Raw genomic sequence first — 24,580 nt, forward strand, 5'->3', positions numbered from 1 at the left:
AGGTGCAGCTTATCAATTGGACTCCTGATGACTGCTGTATAATTTGTCATAGTCTGGGATTGCATTCGTGCTCTCCCCTAAACAATAAAGTGTAGAGTGTGTGAAGAAAGCCCTCCATGTCAATCTCTGCCTCCACATGCACACACATGTACATGTTTGCATGTGCACTGGCATACACATGAATACATGTGTGCACATGTAAGTTGGCAGTTATGTGAAAAAGCTTCTTTGGAAAGAGGTAAACCCAGTTTATATCTGTTCGACATCGTTTGTTGATTGTAAGAAAAAAACAAAACAAAGCAAAACAAAATATTGGCAGTTCATTAACAACCTCTGAAAACAGACTGAAAAGGATGGGTCTAGTGTGTGACTCTGGCCAGTAGGCAGCCATGTGAGTGGAGCTCCTGTCTGTGTGGATGACTGGAAGCCTCTTTTTGTGGTCAGTCCTTTCCCCAGATGTGCACTGTGCCTGGCACAGAGCCAGGATTGAGAGAAGGGTGCTTTATTCAGTTGGCATACATGGGCAGAACTTGGGCTCAATGTCTGCCCAAGGCCAACTCTGTCCTCCAAGGGAAAGAAGAGGCTAAGGGATGGTTAGGAGACGTTGTCTGCTGCTTTGTAGTAGAGGAAGAGCAACTGGGGGAAAAAGGACCAGAAGAAGTCTAGAAGGGAAAGACATCCATCAAAGGGTCCAAGAGAGCCCGGTGGGACTAGGTTTCAAGCCCTGGATAGCAGTGCAAACAAAAGCCTGAGAACACAGTGCCAGGGGCAACCCAGGCAGTGGTTGGAGGTTGCCTCAGTCCTTTGGGGCCAGTGACCTGAGCTGTATATGCCTCAGTGTTCCCAAGGGCCTGATATTGTAATTGGTAGCTGGGTCAGCTAATATAATATGTTGAGAAGCAGACACACATGGTTTTGACTCGAATGCCTGGGAGGGCCCTGGTCACCCAGCCTCTTTTCTCCCATGTCAGCCCAGGCTTAGGGCACTGCCTGCCCTTGTCTGTGTTCTCTGGTCCTGTAGTTCTCATCTCTAGCTACTAAGAGTGAGTGTGGCAGATCCCTTCCTGGAGAGATGTCAGGAGGAATTTACAACCTTTCTATGGAGGGGTAAAATATTACGATTGGCTTGAGGCTTCTCATCCAGCTGGGCTCCTCCCACGGTCTCTCAGAGATGGGATTTTGAGTGATGTGGGGAGGAACAACCAGTGGGGTGGGGTGGGGACAGAGAGATATGGGGATGGAGGTAGATTGATGAAGGCATCTCTCTCTCTCTCTCTCTCTCTCTCTCTCTCTCTCTCTCTCCCTCTCTCTCTCACACACACACATACACACACACACACACAGAGTCTGTGTTGTGGTTTGGATAGGAAGTGTCCCCTCCCCCAAAGCTTAATCCACTGAAAGGTTGATGTTCAGCTAGCAGCACTATCCAGGATGCTGGAAGGAAGGAGCTAGCAGAGGAAGTACATGGATCCACAAGGGGTTCTATTCCTTGCTCCTTCTTGTCTCACTCATTGCATCCTGCTGTGCTCTGTGCAACCTACCTGCCAAGAAGTAAACTACAGCTTTAGTCACACACAATCCCTCCACTCCCCTGAGGTTCCGCTCAAGCACACAGGACCACACAACTATCTACCCAGCACTCCAAAACTGTGAGCCAAAATAAATATAAGCCCACTGTAAGCTGCTTCTGTCCAGTGTTCTGGTTCAGTGTTTTGCAAATGTATGTGCCTACTGTAGTGGCTATGTAGAGCAGGATATCATAGTCCCCCTAGCCCTAGGATGCCCTGGACAATAGAGAACGGGATCATGAGCCAGATACTTACCTTTGAGTCTAGGCTGTGCACCAGTGTTCTCCACACTTCCTGATTTTGTCAGTCAAGGGAAGGGAGGCTGCAGAGTGTGGCTGAGCAGATAGTGGTGACATGAGTGGCTTGGTCAAGTTTATGTCCATCTCTAGAACCTTATCTGCAGTCACCTCTGAGGTTGGTTACCACCCCACCCTCTGGAAGCAGTATCTGAGTTTGAATAAAACTGTTAAGCTGTTTCATGAAGGTCTGGTAGGGTATACAATGTTGCAAAGTGACGAATTTAAGAGGCTGAGGCTGCTCATAAAGGTTTTTAGGGACTGGAGAGCCCTGGCCACCCAGGTCCTACTGGGGAAAGCTCTAGGAAGAAGCAGGTGTCACCAATTTTCAAAGACATCAAGAGAAGCCTTCAAGTTCAAACTTTAGGTGCAGTGTCATTTTATTTGTTTATTTTGTGTGTGTTGTATGTGTCTATGTGTGTGTAAGTATGTGCATTTATATATACATGAGGTCATGTACTAGGCTGGAAGGCATCCAGCAAACCTCTGCAACTGTCCTGTCTCTAGTCCCCACAGTGCTGGGATTACAGTTGCACACAGCCATGCCCAGATTTCAACACAGGTACTGGGGATTTGAACTCAGGTCCTCGAGTTTGCAGAGCAAGCATTCTTATCCACTGAGACACTCCTCCAGCACCAAATTGCCGAATTTAATGCCATCAACAAATATTGTAAAACATACTCAATATGCAGGTGGGCTGCTTCCCAAAGTTCCCTGCAGAGAAGCTAAGTCCTGTACCCTCCCCAAAGCTGGGTCCTTCCCAGCTCACAGAAGGGGCCCAGCACCTACTCATGACACCCTTCTGGGCACACAGGAAAACATAACAAAGTGTTAAATAAACACTAATTACCCTGAGATATTTCTATGTTGAGGTTCCCTCATGTTGAAAAAGAAATTATTGAAACATACATTACCCACCGTGCTGTAAATCACTGGCAAATATATTTTAAATACAGCCATACATTAGTAATTTAGCCTGTCTCCTGGAGAATATGCCCCACATCAGACAAATGTCCCAAGCTTCAGAGCCAAGGGAAAAATTTCCCCACCTAGTTAATCTTTATGTTCTCTCTGCAAGGAAATCCCAGCTGCACCAGCAGGAGAAATGTTCCCCTGGGGCCAGTACTGATGGCCACTGCCCTTGAGGAGCTTGTGAGTGAGGAGGGGAAGCCACATCTCTGGGGAGGGGCCAGGAGTGGGTGGGATGACCAAGGCATGCTTGTCACATTCCTAGTTAGTTAACGCAAATGCAAACTTGGAGAGCTGAAGATGCTCTAATGCATGTTTTGGAAGTCAGTGGTCACCATAGATGTGTCTGGTTGAGATACTAGTTATAGGGTTCTTTATTGTCCTCTGTGCAGGCCATTTGCCTGACTCTTCCTCTAAGTCCGTTTCTGGGACCGATCTGAAAGGTACAGTAACAATGCAATAAGAAACACCCCATCAGCTTCAGCTTTGGAGACCAGCACACGAGCTTCTCGGGACCCTGTAAGCTATTTGTTTAGTTAACAAACATCTGCTGAGCATCCGTTACGGACCAGGGACTGCTTTAGACTTGGGGGAATGAGTGAACCATGACAAATGCTGTCTTAGGGAACCTACCTGTGAGGTGTGGAAAATAAATAGCAAACACGTCAAATAGCTAGTTAGTATGTAAGCCTTTTTCAGAGCAGATGCTAAGAATCCAGACAGTTTCACAGGGGACCAATGATGGCAGAGTGGAGGAGGTGGTGGCTAGGAAAAATCTGGTTTGGCACTTAGAATCCAATTTTGATCCTAGAGGAGAGAGAGAGGGAGAAACTGATATCTTTGAGGTTGTAAAAATCGAGTAGATGGTGCGTTCTTTCCTGTATTCTGGAACTCACAAAGGAAAGGGAAGACATTGGGTAAAGAGAAGGACAGTGCTCAGTGTAGAAGACACTGAGCAATGATGTGGGTAGCTGGGCCGGCTGTTCAGGAGAAAGGACACAGGGGCAGGTACTGAGTTGCTCCTTTTGGTACATCTGAGTTCTCTGTATAGGGGTCAACAGTTCCCTTTGCTTACACTCCTGGGTGTGTGTGCATGTGTATGCGTGTGTATGTGTGTTTAGCACTGACAGAGGTTCTGGGTAAATACCTGTCCTTCCTGGGGATAGCTTCCCACAAAAACTCCTGTGGGACCGAGCCCAGCTGCCCGTAGAACCCCTTTGTCTGTCACTGGGCACTTGCCCGTAGAACCCATTTGTCTGTCACTGGGCACTTCTCCAGGCTTTCTTCCTCACTCTCCCCCAACCCCTTGTCCCACTGGATTCAATACACCCTCAAGCTCCCTGGGCTTCAGTCTGTCTCAGGTTCTTCTTTGTGGTGTGATGAAGTCAGGATGGACATTTCTCAACTGCCTGAGGGGACACATAGGATTGCTCATCACCATGCTGACTGGCATGGGATGGAAATGGAGGGATGATGGTGCAGGAAACTATGGCATGTGGATGCTGGGGGGAAGAGTGAGTTCTCAGTGCACACAAATAAACTACTGGGAGTCGGTACCAACACCCAAACACTTGGGAAAGTCTCACCTGCTGCTCTTCCTTCTTCTGTTTCCTCCATGGGCTTTGAGGTCAGAGCCATTTTCAAAATAGCTTGGTGGCTTGTTTCTCCCCACATCACCCAAATTCTGCAGGTTCAAAATGTGGTAAGATTGGAGTGAGATATGTGTGTGTACATGCTTGAGTGCTAGTGTACATGCGTGTGTGTGTTGTAGCAGTTAAATCCACCTACATGACGCCCCTGAGGATGAAGTAGGCCTGGTGGATTTCCAAAGTCATCTCTAGTTCTTGCAATTCCTTTCTTGGCTGTCTCTAGTGAAGAACCCCCTCATTGGCACCCCTACACAAGCAGTCATACCTGGTCTGTGGCTTTGCAGATTGGCGTGGATGGCTTGCTCTATGCATTTCCAGTGTTCAACTGGAAGGACAGTAGACAACATGGTGAATCCCTCTTCTTCCTTCTTTCCCTTTCTGCCTTCTCCTCTTCTCCTCCTACAGTGCTGGAGCTCAATCCTAGGGCCTCACACATACTATAAAAGCACCATACTGAATGATATCCTCCCCTGCCCATGCTCTTCTTGAGGAGAAAATTGAATAGTCCCCTGGGGTGTGTGTCTTGACTCTGATTTCACAAACCTGCTTACCTTACCGGATAAAGCAAGTCCTGAGTCAAGTCCCCTGAGACATGCATACAAGGTAGCACGTACCCTGCACAAGGAATGAGCACACGGACCCGTAAACATGCTTGTTAAGCTTTTGCCTTGATTCGGGTCCCAGTGTGCACCATGCTATCTCTGCGTTCCTTATGGGATTTACAACCTGCTCCCCTCCACGGTATGCTTGTCAATTACACGTGCACTTTATCTCCATGCCACACTAGACATGTCTTCGGGGTAGAATCCATGTCCAACCCCTCTCAGCACCTCCCCACCAATCACATTAGGAAAGGGCTATTGTGTACAGTCCTCTGGGGTCACACACTGGGTGTTTTGAAGGGGGAGTAAAAGGAATGTGCTGATGGACCGGACATGTGTGATGTATGGGAACAAGGCAGATGGTGAGGTTGGCTTTGACCTGAGCAACTGAGAAAATTGAGTTGCCTTACACAGATACAGGGGAAATGGGGGAGGAACCCACACTCTGAGAATGGAAGGCCATTAATATCTATTTTATTGCTTACAGCAGTGTAGGATGCTCAATATTTATGAGTGGTGGAGTGTCTAGGTGATATTTTGACCCAAGATCAGTTAACATGGAGTCTGAGAGTTAGAAGCTATTTATCTTTCAGTTCTTTATTGGCTTCTTTGATTAGTTAAAAGCAGTCTCAGCTTGGTTGTGAATATGTCTTTAAATGTTTGCTGATTTCTCATTTTGCAGGCGTGGGGCTATGGTTGGCAACAGTGTCCAGCTCAGTTTAATAACAGTGCTTTCTCTTTCTATTCAATATATGTGTGCGTGTATGTGTGTATTTTTCTTTTCTTTCTTTTTTTGGGGGGCATTCTCTTTATGACTTTGAATGCTCATTCATTTACAGTCCAGATATTCTGTTTCCTTTAAGATAAATTTACTTATGTTAAAAAGGAAATCAATTTGCAAAGAAGCTCTTAAATAAATTTACCCGTCCACATATTTAGTGATGAGGATCGAGTGCTAAGTACACTATGGGGTCCCAGGGATTCGGGAAACAGGCACACATACATGCAAAGGTCATAATGAAACCCAGCATTTTGCATGCTTATTAGGAAAAATGGTAATTAAAAAAAAAAAGAAAACTCTGGGTCTGGAGCCCAGTGGTAATGAGGGGTGCGGGAGTGGGGGTGGGGGTGGGGGGCGGGGACAAGAAGCATGAGGATCAGAACAGAAGAAGCAAGGGAGGGCTTAGGAGAGGTAACATCAAAGAGGGTGTAGGTAGAAGATCCTGAGTGACATTTGCAGCCTGTGGGGAATTCTGAGTAGAGAAGTGACATGATCTGACATTTCCCCTCAAAGCATCCCTCTGGTTGGATCTGGAACACGCTTGGGGAGCTGGGACAGGAAACTGAACTATGCAAGGAGAGAATGCTGCAGACATCCAGGCTGGAGCCTGACACCTTGGGTTTGAATGATGATCGTAGGGCAAATGGCCAGGTTTGAAGGTGGGAACTTCTAGTTTGCTGAAACTGGGTGTGAGCTGGGGACATGAACAAAGGTGGCCTTGATGCATTTTTGACCTGAGCAACTGAATAAATTGAATTGATATGTTTAGATTTCTCAGGACTAGTGACACACGGGCAGGGGAGATGGGAGGAGTCCCCTGGGGCCTGCTGACCTTAAAGGACTTGGGCATCTTGGTGATCATGTTAAGTGAATCAGGGCAGAGGTCCCAGCCAGGGACATAAATGACATGAGACTGCTGGATGAGCCAATGCTGGGCGGCTGAGGGGAGGCATGGTTTTCTCCCGCGGCCTTGTGTTCTCAGTATTTCGGGTGGTTAAAGGCTCAAGTCTGTATTCCAGAGTGTCAATGCAGTTGACACAAGGCTATCTTCCTGGTGACTCTGGGAAAACACCTCATTTTTGTGTGGCTGCAAAAGACAAAAGAAGATTTGCTTTGAAAAGCTGCCCTCTTGGCCCAGGTACTGTGTGCCCATCTTTCCATGGTCAGCTTTGCAAACCAATCCTGCCGTTATTCAGACTTCTTAGACCTTGCCTTTTCTTTGCGCGGCTCACATTTCCACAGGGAAGGGCTTGTCTGAAGCCTGAACTGTATGTGTCAAAACACCGTGTTAGGTGTTTCTGAGGGTTCTGATGTTGGGCAATTTGGGGCATTATTTTGTTTCCACATCACAGGAAGAAAACTTCTCCCTGTCATTACATTTCTGCTGAAGATCAGGTATAACTGCTTCAGGTCTTGGGGCCAAAAGCAGATGCCTGGGATGTGTATGACTTTTGCTCAGCCTGAGGACAGGGAGGAAAACAGCTTAAATAATAACAGGCAATGCCTCGTGGCCATTTGCCAGATTCTGTTCTGTAGCATGTGACAGGAACGTCTTTGCTGTGTGCTTATCCATCTGCAGCTGCTGTGAGCGGGGGCTCTGGGTAGAGGAGTCCAGGCAGATGTGGATTTCTAGAGCAGGAAGCAGCCATTAGTGGTGACTGTGGGCTGAAGGGTAATAGATGTCTGGACCCTTGGGGGAGCAAAGAAAAATGGTTAATTAATCATGGAGATGCGTTGAGTTGCTATGGCCAGAGTAAGTAGATAATCTGAGAAAATCCAGACCCACTCCCACTAGATTTGGAGTTCTGCTGTCTCCAGATTTTGTACATCACTCACAAGCAGCACCAGTTGCTCTAGGCTCCAACTCAGAGGCCACTGGGTAGAGTTATGGATCTTACGAAAAGAAGCACAGCCTCAGGTATAGGAGCTGTGCTTATTTCTCTAGGAGCTATCAGTAACTAGCAAGTCTCCTCCTGCGAGTTTGCAGAGCAGGGGAAATGGATCTGTCTTCTCATCTGTGAAGCTGGGAAGAACAGGAAGTGATCTCTCTCCTGGTCTCTATGATAACCACTGCACGCCAACAAAGGAGTACAAGCTGCTCTTATAAGAGAGGAGCTTGGATGGTTGAGCCTGCTGGGTGAGGATTAGGTCTGACCCTTGTATAACTCATCCAAGAGTGTGGCCTAAGGGCCTCTGTTGCACCAAGGCCAACAAGAACAAATGTGACTACGGTTCAAACATTTGTGACACACATACTGGATGTGAGAAGGTTGGCGAGAGGACAAGCCATGCACAGAAATAGATGGAAGGCTTTTTTGATGGTCAGCAAGGTCAGTATCTGTCAATCGTGATGGTGAAGAGGAATGTATACAAAGGAGCATAAACGTCACTTTCCACCGTAGAGAATGTGCTGCACCATGAGGTAGAGATTATGAGGAAACCCAGGAGCAATGTACCCGCCATTTGCTGACTTCATACACTGCATCTTGCATGGGCATGTCTTCAATTTTTACTGCCTCATGTGCCCTATGAAGGAACATTTTTGCCCTCAGATGATGAAGTCAGAACTTAGAGAAGCCATTCGCACTGTGCCCCAGCCAGTGAGTCAGTCCTCACCATGGACGGAATGTTCTGGAGTGAGCGTGTATACTGTGGGTCAGGAGATTAAGCTTCTGAGTTGGGGTCAGATATCAGAAACTATCACTGCGCACTGTGAGTAGTAAAGTTTAGCTTGTGAAATGACCTTTGGAACAGAACCCGGACTGGGGCACCTGTGTGGGTATGATGTAAAATATGTCACTTACTGTAAACTGTAATTTAAAATTTTGACTCAACACGCACATATGTTTCATGCCCACTTTGGGCTTCTGACTTTATGAGGAACAGAATAACACAAGACGTGCCCTGGAGGGTGACTATGGGACAGGAGAATACAGCAGGCAGAGCAATGCCTCCTGCCCTACCCTTTCCTCTTCTACATTTAATTTTTTTTTCAGTAGATTCCGTGTTTGAGAGAAAACAAGAGATGTTTGTTTTTCCTTAGCATTTTGGTGTGTGTGTGTGTGTTCATGGCATATATGTGTATGTGTATAGAAGCCACAGGCTGGCATGGGGTATCTTCTTCTATTGCTCTCTACCTTTTGAGATACTGGTCTCTTGCTAAGCCTGGAGTTTCCCAGTTCACTAGACTGACTGCAGCAATCCCCCAGGGATCCTTCTCTCCCTCCCCCTCCTTCCCCTCCCCTCCCTCTCCCTCTCCCTTTCTCTCTCCCTGTTCCCTCCCCCCTCTCTCCCTCTATCTCTCCCAGTCCCTCTCTCTCCCTCTCTCTCTCTCTCCCCCACTCCCTCTACCCTCTCTCTCCCTGTCTCTCTCTCCCTCTCCCTCTCTCTCTCTCTCCTACTCCCCCTCTCTCTCTCTGTCCCTCTTCCTCCTTCCCTCTCTCTCTCTCTCCCACTCCCTCTCTCTCTGTCCCTCTTCCTCCTCCCCCCCTCCAGCAGGTTTCCCTCATCCTTTCTTTCTTCATAGCATGCACATGCTCTGTTACCCCCCTCTCTCCCACACCCCTAACAAATCTTCCCCCTCTCATGATTCCCACTGTAGTTCCATGACTCCCCCCCACAATCTGTGACTACATGTAAATTTAAATCTAGGTTTCACTGTATGAGAAAACTCTTACCCATCTACTTCCCTGAGATGCCTTGCCTCCATAGTTCTTTAGAGAAGCCTCCGACTCTCTACCTGTTCCATTGATGGGCACCTAGGCTGGCTCTGAACATGTTGCAATAAACACAGATGTCAAGTATGTCTGTGATATGCAGGATTAGGATCATTCCAAGACATACCCAGGAGTGGGGTCAATATGACAGCTATGGTTTCATTTTGCTGAGGATCCATAATGGCTGCACGAGCATGTACATTCCCTGAAACCCATCTTTCTGTGTCTGGGATATTTCACATAGCACGGTGACATCCGGGAGCATTTATTTATTTGCTACAGATGGCATAGTTCCCCTTTTCTTTATTTCAGTCCTTTGCAGGAGGCTAGAACCCATCTGTAGGTCACCACTTTCCAGGCTACCATGATCTGCCTGTCGCAGTGTGCCACAGTGCAGGTAATGTCAATGCAGGTAGCTCCCTTGGGCACTGGTCACCACCCATCAGAGTGTAGGTCTGATGTATAGGCCAAAAGGAGGGTGTGAGCAAGGAAACTGCACCACAGTGAAGAGTCATGGCTGGAGGTTAAGGACAAGGCCAGGTCTGGGGCGGGATGTTATCTTAGACGTCGTAATGGCCGCAACAGAGGGGAAGTTGGCAAGGAAGTAGAGAAGGTTTTGGGGGAATAGTGGGTTTGAATTTTAAGTCCTGTTCTTGATGAGAGAAGGAGAAAGAATGGCACTGCAAACAGAAACTTGAGCTTACAAAGCCAGTGATTGATGAGAAAGCATCGAAGGTGGGAGAAGAGCAAGATATTAACCAAGGTCATTGGCTCTGGAGCCAAGCTGATGCTAACCTTCACTTCCCCATGATGTCATAACAAGGGGGCTGTGCCTCTCCAGGTAGAATTGGGGGAGAGTCAGTAGGGTCACTGAGACATGTGAGACATGGCCACCTGGAACCTAACTGTAATGGTTAATCTCAATTGTTAAGTTGGTGAAATTTAGGGTGACTTGGGAGCTGGGCTTCTGGGTGTGTCTATGAGTAATTAGGTTAATTGAACTAGGAGGACCCACACACTGTGGGCATCCCTCAAGCTGGGATCCTGTACCAACGGAGGAAGGGAAGTGTGCACGAGCATTCATTGCTCTCTGCTTCCTGACTGTGGATGTGATGTGACCAGCCGCTTAAACCTTCTGTGGCTCTGACTCCTCCTGCCATGATGTAATTTTAAACTGAACTAAACCAATCCTTTTCTCCTTTGAGTTGTGTTTGTCAGACCATCTTATCATGGTAACTGGAAAAAGAAATACCAAGTTTTTTTGTTATAGACACAACAACCTGTGACTCCCACCCAGATATTTCCAGACATTTTCCAGAGCCTGCATGAACCTCCTCTGAGTTCCTGCCCCTGAGTCGTCTTCTGGTGGGTACCTTTGGGAATGTACACATTGTAATGATGTCCTTTAGTGGGAAATGGATCCAAGATGGAAGTGAAGGGATCAGGAGTTCATGGCTCTCCACTACATAAGGAAGTCTACTCTTTGAGTTCCTATGTCTTCATTTCCTCTTCTATAAGGTGGGGCTCCAGAAAAACTCTGTAGCATTAGAATTAAATAACAGAGCATCTATCTATCTATCTATCTATCTATCTATCTATCTATCTATCTATCTATCTATCTATCTATCTATCTATTCAACATAACAGTTTGCTCCCAATTCAATGGACACTCAAGAGGCAGCCTTGCAGATGGGGTAGCATGCTGGGTTTAGGGCTGGAATTAGAGCAGACAAAGGCAGAAGGTTCCACCCAGAGGCAGAGTACCAGTTAAGAGCTGGAAACTGTTGGCAGACATTTAAGTGGACTTGAGGTATCCAGACAATGGGCCCAAGATGAGCCCGTTGTGTCACCGGAGTTGGGAAAGCACACTGACTCTCTGATGGAGGAGGAAAGCAGGTTTTCTTCAGCTGAGCCTCAGAATGCCAGCATGAGAGTCTGTCATGGCTTTGCTAAGTGCAGGGTCTGTGGGGCCCAGTCCAGTCAGTCATTGAGAGCACCAATACTCACAGTTGCGTTTGTGGACCACAGGCACAGACGTAAGGCCAGCTGGGGACTACTGACTGGGTGTTAGAAATGTGGAATGGCGTTGAAAAGAAGGGAGCCTTACAGGTAAGGGAAGAAGAAGCTGTTATATAATATATACTGGCTGCAGGGTCATTTTCCAAACATAAAGTGAGAAGCAAAGCTGAGTAAGAAGAATCGGCGGCAAAGATGTTGGAAGCCACTGTTTTGAAAGTGGTTCGTGTGTGTGTGTGTGTGTGTGTGTGTGTGTGTGTGTGTGTGTATGTGTGTGTTTCTAAGAGATTGCAAATCGATATCCCATTTCCCTTGGAGTTTACACAGCTGCCCACAGGGCGATTCCTGACGGGAGGATAAATAGGACCATATAGGTCGGCTACAGAACAATGAATTTTCCAGATGGGCCACACATCCTCTCCATGGGCCTTTCAGGAGCCAGGCCGGCCCCTGAGAAGTGCAGTTAATACTTTTGTACCCCTCCCAGCCCCAGCTAGTTCCCTAAGGTGCATGGATGGCCAGAGTCATTGTGTGTGTAAGAATGGTGATATTTGGTGGCTGTGCCAGCTCCTTGGGAGTCACAGGAATGTTGTTATTCATGGGAGCCAGGTTCTACCTAGATGGTGGCTGTATTTATGGCAAGGACATCTTCTGTTTCTCAAGCCACTCTGTATTTGTTAGAATGAGCCAGCCTATACTTTGTTATCTGTGGCAAAGGTTGACTCCTCTTTCTAATAATGTCTCTATCATGTGTCAAATTAGGGCTGGGTTTTATGTGACACCCTCACTCAGGGACCTGGACTGATTGGTGGCATTGTGAGTGTCTGGCTATTGTCTGTTGCCAGAGAGGGAGGGAGATGTGGTAGAACTCCACACTGAATCCCAGCGTCTTCAGAGACTGTCAAGCAATATCACATATGGTTCCCGAAGATGGAAATCACACGGTCTCAGCATACCTCAAGTACAGTGTTGTAGGTTTTCCATAGATGAGCTCACAGAAACCCTCAGGAAGTGAATCATGATCAGAGAGGTCATGCCACCTGGTTGAGGTCACACAGCGCATGCTGAAGATGAGAATTGAACCCAACTCCCATGTAGCATATATACTCCAGACCGTGGGGGTTCAGCTTGCGTTCTTTGGGGATTTATTTGTGTCTGGACATACATATGTCTGCATGTTCATCTGTTTACCATGTGTGTGCCTGGCATTTGTGGAAGTCAGAAGGCGGCACTAGATTTCCTGGAACTGGAGTTATAGGTAGTTATGAGCCATGGTGTGGGTGCTGAGACTCAAATCTGGCTTCTCTGCAAGAACAGCAAGTACTTTGAACTGATTAAGTGCATTTCTGGCCCCTGTTCTAGTTTTTGGAAAGGGAGGCAGCTGTATTGAGGACTGACCTGAGTTCTCTGCCTGGTTTCCCAGTTGTGCACACCTGAAGTCTCCTTTACCTGGGCACACAGTTGCAAGTGTTGGTTCTAGCATTTTACCAGAAGGCTGTGCGGGGCATTCACAATTAAAAATCTTGAAGCTCAAGATGTGAATGCAGTCATTCCACACTTCCTTGCTTATGGAGGTAGGTAGAATCTGAAATGTGAATGTGGCATGTGTTTGTAGTGTAAGTATGTGAGTGTGGTATGCCTGTCTGTGGTATGTGTTGGTCTATGTATGTGTGTACTGAGTATGTGTGTGTATGGTGTGTGCATGTGATATGGATGGTGTATAAGTGTCTCTGTGGTGTGTGTTGAGTGTGGCAGGTGTGTGTATGTGATGTTATGTGTGTGTCTCTGTGGTGGGCATGAAGTCTGTGTGATTTATGTAGGTGTTTATGGATTGTGTTAAGTGTGTGTGTGTGTGTGTGTGTGTGTGTGTGTGTATGTGGAATATGACCTACTGGTGTCTTTGAACTAACCCAATCTCAAGATGCTTCTCTGGAAACTAATGATGGCTTCTGCACCAGAAGGTCAGATGGTCTGCATCAGCATCAGCCTTTGGAGCTACCAATGACAAACAAGAGATGTGAGTGCCCACTCCAGCCAGGAGACACTAATACCCTCTAGAAGACAGTCAGAAACTCTCCAACTCCTACTTGAGTACCAGGTACCACACACACACACACACACACACACACACACACACACACACACACACAGTGCTGGGACTCAGCAAGCATGTAGTGAGACTTCTGGACATGGTTGTTGGGAACTGGTCCTCTGAACTTATGGATGAGGATCAGGATGTAGGCTCAGGCCTCCAGTCTCAGATCACGTGACTCCCCATCAGGTCCTGCAGAAGCACATGGGTACCAATGGGAGCACAGGTTCTTCTCCCTCTTCTGTTTTCTCCTCTCTAGGAGTTCAACACCAACCTATGATATAGCCCAGTAGGGAGCTGAGTGACAGATTGATAGAGAACTATAAAGTATCATACTGGGGAAAAAAGGCTTGCTCTATTTCTTTCTTTTTTTTTCAGTAGTCTGGCTTTGAGTATTGTTCCACTGGGTTGTGTGAATCAACCACAAAGTCCACGGACTCAGAGAAAGCCTCCCTTTAGTCTTCTCTACCTTGTGCTGGGACCACACATTGTTCCATATATCACAGAGGAGGTCTTAATAGTGATGTTACCTTCAGTAAAATGAACATGTCAGGGCACACTTACTGAAAGCCCCTGGGGAGGGACAGTTAGATGAACCAACTGGGCAGCAGCCAGGAAGGTGTATAAGAGTACACTTACCTTTTGCTACCTAAAGGGGGCAGCACCCCTCAGCATCTGCTACTGAGCCAGAAATATAGGAATAATCCTGTATGTTTTTCAGGTATTTCAAGGACAGCAGGTAAGGTTTATTCTCCAAGCCACTGGGTACTAAGCAGAATCAAGAACTGGGTCAAATGTGGCCAGATTCTCTTCTTCCTCTCTTTCTTTTTCCTCTTCTCCCTCTCCCCTTCCTTCCCATCTCTTCTCCCTTCCTCTCTTGTCCTTCCCCTTCCCCTTCCTTCAAGACAACAATCTCATTTTAGAGTCAGGGTTGACCCCAAACTCACCATCCCCGTGCCTCAGCCTTCTGAGTCCCAGAATCACAAATATGGCACAGGGCAGCATTTGTGAATGTGTCCCCACACAACGCCAGCATGTAGCCAGCTTTCAGCTGCTGCAAAGTATGCGGGGAACCTTGGTGTCATCAGAAGGAAAAGAGAGGAATCCCATGATAGGTGGAAGCTGTGTGCTTGCTATCTTAATGGGTTAAGTCTTACCATTAAATTTTCCTGAGTGGATAAGGCTTTCTAGAGAAACATCAGCCAGGCCCTGGACACCCTGAGAGCTCTATTAATCTCTCTGTAACCCCATTAACACTCACTGCATATTTTCTGTGAAAAGGATTGGGGATGACCGTAGCCTGCAGAATGGAAATATCTGTCACATATGAGGCAGCTGGAGGACGGCTCTGTGGGCACAAAGGGAAAGGAGGCTGGTACAGGCTTCCTTCAGGATTGGTAAAGGCTGGGGGGTGGGGTGGGGTCTGTTAGCCTGGAGAATCTTACAACTTGACAATCATTACAATGGAGCCTCTTGCACTTTCTATCTAGAAATATCTATTACCTTGAACCTGGGGTGAGATGCCCACTCCCCGGGGAGCCTCTGGAACGGGAGGTTTATTCGGGCGGCAATAATTGAGGAGTTCATTTGACTCCAGTGTGGATCTTTCAACAGCAATCAATTTCACACTCTGTCATAAATAATAGAGGTCGCGGAGGCAGTCAGGCGGGGCGGGGGATTGGCTGGCAGTGTTGACAGTATTCAAACAGCATCAACACAGAGAGGGATGGAGCCCACTGTGACAGCTGCTCCAGAGAGTGACTGGCAGGCTTCTTCTGCTCCCACCCTTTAAAAGAAGAAAGTCTTGGGCTACTGCAGTTGGGCCACGTGGGGGCAGTGAGGGCTCATTGGTGGACCCTGCACTCCACCAGAGCCTGGAGGTGGGGTGGTGGTGGTGTGTGTGTGTGTGTGTGTGGGGGGGGGATGTGCTGTGTGAACCACTTCATACTGGGTCCCTCAGGCCTTCAGGCCCATTTCTTAGGGAAAGCTGTCAGTGGAGAATTAATAAGTGACTGCTGTAATTGGCAGAGTTTCTGAGATGCTTCAGGTTAGGTGCCCCAGGCAGTGTAGGAAATGACTGTTTGAAGTCAGAATTATATGAGAATAGGGAAGAGGGGGCAAGAAAAAAAACACCCTCAGTCTGAGCTGCTTTATAGAGATTTTCTTACACTTATAATAAAATGAAATGCAGAATTTTAAAACTTCATGTATGGACGATACTGACTTAAATACCTTCCAGCAAGGGCCTTCCCCTTAGCCCAAGGGACAAGGACTGCTGGCTGCTTCCCAGCCCCAGGGTCTTTACACACTGCCTCCCTGGCTTTGCCCCGCCCCCTCCACCTGCCAAGCTTTACTGAGCTTTCTCATTTGGGCTTCAGCAGAAGTTTGTCTTCCAGATGGAGTTGTGCTGTCTTCTTTGCAACCTGCATCATACTCTCCTGGAGCCAGTCTCGGTTTGTGTAAGGAATGGGCGTCCTCCTTATTCTGTAGCCTGTTAGAGAGCCAAGGTTGGATCTCTCTTGCTTCATGTTAACTCCACCCAGCAGCTGATGGAAACAGATGCAGAGACCCACAGCCCAACATTAGATGGAGCTCTTGTTGGAAGAGTTGGGGAAAGGATTGAAGGACCTGAAGAAGATATGGACTCCATAGGAAGACCAACAGAGTCAACTAACCTGGACCCTTGGGGGCTCCCTGACACTGAACCACCAACCAAAGAGTGAGCAAGGGCTGGATCTAGCCCCTCACCCCCATGTTACTATCCATATAGATGGGTAACTTGGTCTTCATGCAGGTCCCTAAACAACTGGAGAGAGGGCTAGTCCTGAATCTGTTGCCTGCCTATGGATCCTGTTTCCCCTAGCTGCCTTGTCTTGCCTCAGTGGGATAGGGTACACCTAGTTCTGCAGTGACTTGATGTGCCAGGGTGGGGTGATACCCAGGGTGGGGCTTCCTCTTCTCAGAGGAAAAGAGACGGAAGGAATGAGGAAGGAGCTGTGTGTGTGTGTGTGGGGGGGGAGGCTGGAGGAGGGGAGCAGATATTGGGATGTAAAGTGAATAAATCAATGGGTGAATGAATGAATGAAAGCAAACCAGAGGACATACTAATGTGTCAGGAGCTGTCACATGCTTCTTTGTATTGTTAGAGTCTAGGAACCAGGCTGGGCAAGAGAAAGAGGTCTTGGGAATGAGCAGAGTTTATTTGGGACACTAGACCCTACTTTTTGACTTCTTTTAGAGGATGTAGCCATCACTCATCACACTGTACCTGGAAGTCAGCTGGCCTGGGCATAGATGGAATACCTGGGAAAGGATACCAGAGTTGGCTGGAGGCAGCACCATTAATTATGTTACTGTGAGGGGGTAGCAGACAGGTGGGGCAGATAACTCTCAGCTCAATTCTTGGACTGAGCACCAAGAAGTATGGAATTAGGTGTAGGTGTGGAGCCCTGAGATCCCAAGCTTCTCAAAGCTCTGATGTCACTTGGAGGTGGAGATCCACGTGGGAGACCCGAGGAAGAGGCTCTGACCTTCGCTAAAGGCAGCTGTTTTCACAGCTGGCCTGACTTCTGGAGCCTTCACTCAAATCTCAGTAAAGGCCCTGGGCTGCCTGAGGCAGAGGCTGGTGTTTTATTATGTACTTCATAGGTGAGGACCAGATTAATGGAGAGGCTGGGTGCTAAGTGTTGATGGGACACCTGAGTTCATGTGCTGGAGGCTTAATCACCAAGGACAGGGTGGGGCCTAGTGATAGGCCTTTAGGGATGTGTGAATGTTGTCATGGGTCATGACAAACATGATGGGGCTGATCCTCTCTTTCTTCATCCTCATGTGCTCTCATACTGCTCTGGCCTCTTCCCAAGGCTGAGCCAGCATGAAGGCCCTCAGCAGATCCCCATCCCATGCTCACGTTCTTCCTGGGATCCAGAGAAATCTCTACCATTTATGAGCCTCTCACCTAAGGTGCATCATTAGCCACCAAGGCATGAGGCGCCGTGACCTATGTCAGCTGTAAGCAGGAGGCAGAGTCAAGACAGAACACAAGGACAAAGGCTTGTTTCATGGCAAACCCTTTGCTGTTAGGGACTGAAGGCTCACCTAGGCTCACAGGAGGAGGGATGGTGACCTAGTTTGGGCCTGTACACTCTTGCGTGTGTGTGTGTGTGCGTGCGTGTGTCTATCTTTTCTGTGAATGGGGGGGGGTCACTTCTTTCTTTCTCACTGATTCCAGTTAAGTGTCTGCTCTCATTTCCCTCTGTTTACAGTTACAAGCTGAGGTGATTTTTATTTTTTTATTTATATCATGAAAAGGTGTTGAATTTTGTTGGATGCTCTTTTTTCTTTAGTTGAGTTACCCATGTGCCCCATCAGTGTGGCCACATCCACCAGCTTTTGCATATTTAACTATTCTTGCATTCCACTAACAAACTCCACTTGGTCATGCACTGTGACATCCTTAATATCTTTTTATTACTTTTTTTTGAGATTGTATCAACATCTTTCTCCATTTGTAAAATTCCTTTAATATGTTGTTCATCTTGTTTACTAGTATTTTGTTGAGAATTTTCTTCCTAATATTCAGATGGGACATTGGTAGGCGTTTTGTTTCCTGGTAGCGCCTCAGTGGCTGAGGTATTGAGGTAATGCTGGCTCCATAGGACAGGCTAAGAAGGGCTTCCAACTCCTTGCTTTTAGGACTAGCGTAGGAAGGGATGACTTACTGCAGTTTTAGTGGAATTCATCAGGACCAATCAATCCTCATTTGTTTTTCTGAGGTTTTAAGTGACTGGCAAGCAGATCTGTTCAGATTTTCTATCTCTTTAAAAATATTATAGTTAATTAATTTGTGTGTGAATGTGTTTGTGTGTGTAGACACATGTGTGCATGCATGCGTGCCACAATACATGTGTAGCCATCAGAGGACAGCTTGAAGGAATTGGTTCTCTCTTTCTACCAGGTGGTAACTGGGATTGGAGTCAGCTCATCATGCTTGCTGGCACGTGCCTTAACCCACTGAGCTAATGCATTGATGCAGACATTTTTTTATTCATAATTCAGTCTTGGTAGGCTATGAACTTCCAGAAATTTCATCAAAGTTATCCAAATGGCTAGCACGCAATTATTCATTATATTTTCTTACAATTCACTTTCTTTCTATAAGATTATTACCAGTGTGTCTTCTCTCTCTTTTTTTAAATTATGGTATACTATTTTCCCCCTTTAACCAATCCAGTAAAATTTTGTCAAATAAAAACAAACAAGCAAACAAACTTGAAGAACTGACTCCTACTTTAGTTGATTTTATTTTCCTTTTAAAATCTTCTACTTGGGGCTTGGAGAGTTGGCTCAGTGGTTAAGAGCTCTAGCTGCTCTTGCAGATGGCCCAGGTTCAGTTCCCAGCATCCACATGGTGACTCACAACCATCTGCAACTTTAGTTCCTGGGGATCCAATTTCTTCTTCTAGCCTCTGTGGGCACCAGACACATATATGGTCCACTGACACATGTGCAGGCAAGACACACACATACATAAAATAAAAGTGAAAAAATTAAAATAAAATTCTCTACTGTACCTTAGGACAATGTTTCGAATTGTTCTTCTCTATCCTCTAGCTCTTACGTTCTTTCTACGTTCAACTTTCACTGTCAGAATTGATGTGTTATTTCAAACATGTTTGTTTGTGTTCTCTTGGAATTTATGCAAAAGTCCCTCATCCCTTTCTCTTCCTCTCCACCCATGTATTAATATATATTATATGTGCTATTATATATAAAATATGTTATGCAATTATGCAATATGTTTTAATATATAATATAAATATCCAAAAATGAGAACTGAATGGTCCTGATGAATTCCACTAAAAATGCAGTAATTCAGTCCTTCCCAAACTAGCTGTAAGAGCAAGGAGTAGGAGCCCTTCTTAGTCTGGCCTATGGAACCAAAACTACCTCAACGCCTCAGCCACATGAAGGTACTACATAGACACAACATTTTAAAAATATATTTTTTTTCTTGAATTCTTTGTCTGGGATTCTATCCAATTCACTCTCATCTGAGGACCCTACTATAGGACTAATAATGCTGGAGGAGTCATTCTGCTTTGCACTATCCTGGTTTTTTTTTTCTTTTTCTGTCCTGTGTTGTGAATTGCACATTTCGGGCTTGTTGCTGGTTGGACTCACTTCATCCTTCTGTTCTTTCAATGAAAGTATTTGCATTTTCCAGAGAGACTAGGTTCCAAGAGTTGAAATGTCATAGTTCTTTGCTAAAGTGGTGTAAGAGCCAGCGTGCAATTATTATTTACCTGAAATTAGGATATACTCTTCAAAAACCATTCATCATTAAAGAGAGGCCCACAGTGAAATACAATAATAGACAAATAACAATAACCCTTTGGTGTCAAGCATTTGGAAGAATAAAGGTGCATTGTCAGTGCAGTCTAAAGTCACAGATTTGTTTCTATGGGTACAAGGGGGAAGGAAATGATGAGAGGAATACTTGCCATTAATAACTTACTGATTAAGAAAAAAACAATAGACAAACAGGAGAGCAGCAGAGACAGGGTGCAGAATGCATTTATGACTGAAGACGGAATGAGAAAGAAAAGGGACAGTCATGTGATCAGGTGATCTAGAAGAGTCCTACCTGACAAGAAGCTGAGATGCAACCAACCATACAATCCAGCCAGCCTATGGTGTTTGTGAAAGGTTATCAGAATGAAAATGTCAAGAATAGAGAAAAATAGGAAAAAGGTAGAAAGAGGGAGAGAGGGAAAGAGGGAGAAAGGAAGAGATGAAAAGATGGATGGAGGGAAGGAGGGAGAGACAGGAGGAGGTGGGGTGGAGCTGCCCTGTTAAGTTGACATTGGATAATATATGGGGGGAGGGGGTAAATGGGGAGGGGAGAAAGCTGGTGGAGCTGTAGAGTCTGAATGAACACTTGTCGGATAGCTGGTCGCAGCCTCTACTCTCTTAGAATTCTTCCCCATGTTTCCACATCCCTGGGTAGGCTTTTGAAAGACCAGGTCACGGACATTGATTCTGTAGTGCAGTCCTTCATGAGCTGGGTCATGGTTGCTCTTAGAACTTTTGGGCTGTCCTTCAGAAGTCTGGTTGCTAGTGCTGGCCCCTGTACCGGGGATGTTCTTCCTAATATTGGGCCACCCATTTGGATTTTGTGTCCAAGTTCCTCTACAGACTCTGCCTCTGACATTGTGCTGAATGCTGCACACCTCCGGTCTGATGTTTCTTCCCTGAAGTGCAGAGGTGTTTCAGTGTCTGGCCCCATTGTTTACCTGGCTGTTAGACTAAAGGTTTGTTTGTTTGTTTGTTTTGACGGTCATTGGCTTCTTCTGATAGCTCTTTTCTACCTTGTCCCACTCTATTCCTCTCAGAGTCAAGCAGACAGTGTCCGCCTACCATCTACCAGCATGCATTTCATGGTGCAGCATCGTAACTGTTACAGTTAGATCTCCCCAGCATCTCCAGGCTCCTGCTTACCTCTCTTCAACTCTTCTTCATCTCTGTTATATTTTCTCTGGGGTTTCCAGAGACCCTTACTTACATGGAAACAAAACTTTAGTATACACAGGGATTGTTCAAGCCTGTGGCTGAGAAGGATTTCTTTCCTCTTGACTAAGAGCTGGAGGGAAAAGATAGTCTATTAACAAACAGCATTGTCACAGGAATTATATCTCGCAGGACTCTAACAAAGGATACTTCTCATTTGATGTCATTGTAACGTCATGAGGTGAGGGAAGGAAGGAGTAGATGAGAGGGACTTACCCTGGTCCTCCAAGGAGATCAGGGAGAGTCTGACTCATAGACTTAGATCTTCAGATTCCTGGTTTAGTAGTGCTAAGCACAATGGCTCCTCCTTCTAACGGGGTCTCACCATGTATCCCAGGCTGTCCTTGAGCTTCGATCCTGCTGCCTCTGCCTCCTGAATTCTGGGATTGCAAATGTGTGTTACTACACCCAGAGACAGTGGCTCATTTGGTGCAGACCTAGTGGTGGTACTCATGTTCATTCGTTTTTCTGAGAATGAACTGAAAGGGGCCATGGGTTTCACATTCAACCGGGGTGAGTGTTCCCTGTTGTTTAAGGAAGCTAATGTCTTCCATAACTTATACTGTTCCATGCCGATGAGGACTTGCCTTAGGGCTCAGCCTGGCAGAGCACAACTGGATGTTCATGAATGAGAAGGTCTGCTTAGACGTCTAAGTTTTCATAATGGGTTATAGAAATATTGCCTGCCAGACTCCAAATCTGAGAATAATCTGGTCCCCTGGTGTGCTTTGGTGCAGTCCTGAATATGTGACAGAAGTCTGAGAATAGATGAAATTAGGCTGCTTGAGATTCTCTATGATCCCGCCCCAGCAGCAAGAGAGGAACAGTTTCTCAGAAGGGGATCTCTCTGGTCTCCCACATCAACTGGCTCAGAAATGAAGCCAGAACAATTCTCTCAACTTAACTGTCTTCAAACCTTATCTTTACCTCCCATGCCACCACTATCCAAAGATGGCCACGTGCCTATCCTACTGAACAAATATATAAGACAGCAGACATCAGGTGCGGCACCAATTCAAGTCTTTTCTCGGAGTGTAGGATGTCAGCAGATTCTCACCTTCATCGGCATTGCCACAGAATCATCTCTATCAGCATCATAAGCAGCACGTAAGGCTTTGAGAATTGACATTTATTGAGCAGCATTAGGCATGCCCTAGGCACTTTCTGCATGTCATTTCACTTAAGTTTCATGACCTAGATTCAGATATGGTCTATCTAGAGTTACAGATTCATTCATGTAAAAAGTGGATTTTGATCCTTAGTCTCTCTCATCCCCTCCCCTTTCCCCAGTGATTAGGGCTAATTTTTAACAGGACAGGATCTAGAATCACTCTGCAGATAGGACTCTGAGCATATCTGTGAGACAGTCTCTTGACTGTGTTAATTGGGAAGACCTGCCTACTGTGGGTGATACCATTCCCTAGTCAGGGGATTCTGTTCTCTATAAAAGTGGAGAAAGGGGGCTGAGGACTAGCATGCATTCACTAATTCACTACTTTCTTTTTCTGACTGAGGTTGTGATGTGGCATGATCAGTTGCTTCAGGCTCCTGGTACATTGGCTTTCCTATCATAGTAGACTCTAAGCTGGAGCTGTCGTGGGGACAGGCGCTGCTGTGCGAACAGGAGCTGCCATCGGATCAGGAGCTGCTGTGGGGTTAAAGAGGCTAAATGAAAGCTCGAGGCACTGTCCAAGCAGATCTGGACAATGTACCAAGGAGGAGCAGAACTCTCCTCTCAGAGGGAGGCAAGTCCAAGCTCCCTTTCTGGAGGCATGTGGCATCCTCTCCCAGAGGTGGTGCTGTGCACACACCCTTCTTTCCCTAGGCTTTTGGCAGACATCTTCAGAACTCCTAGAGCCTGTCCATTCTCCACCAACAGGGCTGCTCGCACACCTACTCTCAGAAAGGAGAGAAATTTGTGTAACAGAGCCCCTCCTCCGAATCTCTCTGTGGAGGCTCCAGCCATGCGTGCTAGCTTTGGCACATGTCTCACAGGAGTGTGAAGGGCATGGGGGTATCTTGTTCTCATCTGCTGACCCTGGAGTCTCCATCTCCAGCAAAGTCGCTTGTGGGAGGCTTTGGAGTTTATCACAAGTCTCCGCACCAGCTGACAGTGAGGTGGATTGTGCTGGCAAGAGAGAGAGAGAGCCCTTAGCCACTTGTCAAAGCATCATGGAGGCCCTGGTTGGTGTTGCTGATGTGCTGGCACCTTCTCACCTCAGCCAAACAATACACCTACTCTTCTGTCTTGGGAATGCCCGTGACTCTGAATAGGACAAGGCCCCTTTAAGAAGCAAGTCTCCTGCTTCAGTGCTGCATCAAAGAAATGTCAGAGGCTGAGTCGGCTCCAGAATGTAATGCACACTGTCAATCAAGCTGCTGCCCGCAGACCTGCCAGGCTCATTGACAGAGGCCCAAGAAGATTTATTTTGTCTCACTTAATTGCCCTTTTTGCTTTGCAAACATAAAGGTTGCAGCTTATGGTCTGACAGCTAGAGCAGCCCTTTCCTTATTGGAAAAAAATGACATTTGGGTTCTTAGAAACTGTTTCTCTCACACCTATTGAATAGCCCCCTTGCTGAACACAGGGCTTTGGAAGCTTGTCTGGGAAGACCCCTGCATTGGAGTCTGTTGTAGCTTCAGGACCTCAGGCGAGCAGCCATTCTTCTCTGGCCTCAGCTTATTCTCCTACGATGTGGAGGTGCTAATAAGCCTTACTTCAGGAGGGTTCTGTGAGATACTTAGGCATGGTGCCCTGGAGGGACTTACTTAGTCTAAGCTAGGAACTGGAGATTCTGGACTCCAGGCTCAGCCTCATCTCTCACTAGCTATGTAGTTTAACCTCTCTCTGCCTCAGTTTCCTTCCCTGTCAATCAAGGTTAGCAGCAAGTGATGCTACCACCCCGGCTGTTAGGTGGGTTTCCTGAGTTCATGAGGGTAAGTTTAGAGCAGAGCCTGGCAAGTGATCAGGGATGCTGCATGATAGTTGTTTAAATAAGCATTCAGAGTCTACTGAGCTGGAACCTCACTCATGAAGGAGGGAAGCTGATATTAAATTTGGGATGATGCTGTAAGGAATGCTTTGTTTATTTGGGATTAATGATTAGCATCTAGGAGTGGAGGCCCATATCTGTAGTCCCAGCACCCTGAGGTCGAGGCAAGAAGATTATGAATTTAAGGCTAGCTTGGGCTACACAGTGAGACACTGTCCCAAATAACAAACAATAGAACTTGTGCATTCCACGTGAAATACAGATTTCTGGCTCTTTCTTTCTTTCTTTCTTTCTTTCTTTCTTTCTTTCTTTCTTTCTTTCTTTC

This window comes from Mus caroli, unplaced genomic scaffold, assembly GCF_978045245.1.
Source record: "Mus caroli unplaced genomic scaffold, Mus_caroli_1 scaffold_8, whole genome shotgun sequence".
Lineage (NCBI taxonomy): Eukaryota > Metazoa > Chordata > Mammalia > Rodentia > Muridae > Mus > Mus caroli.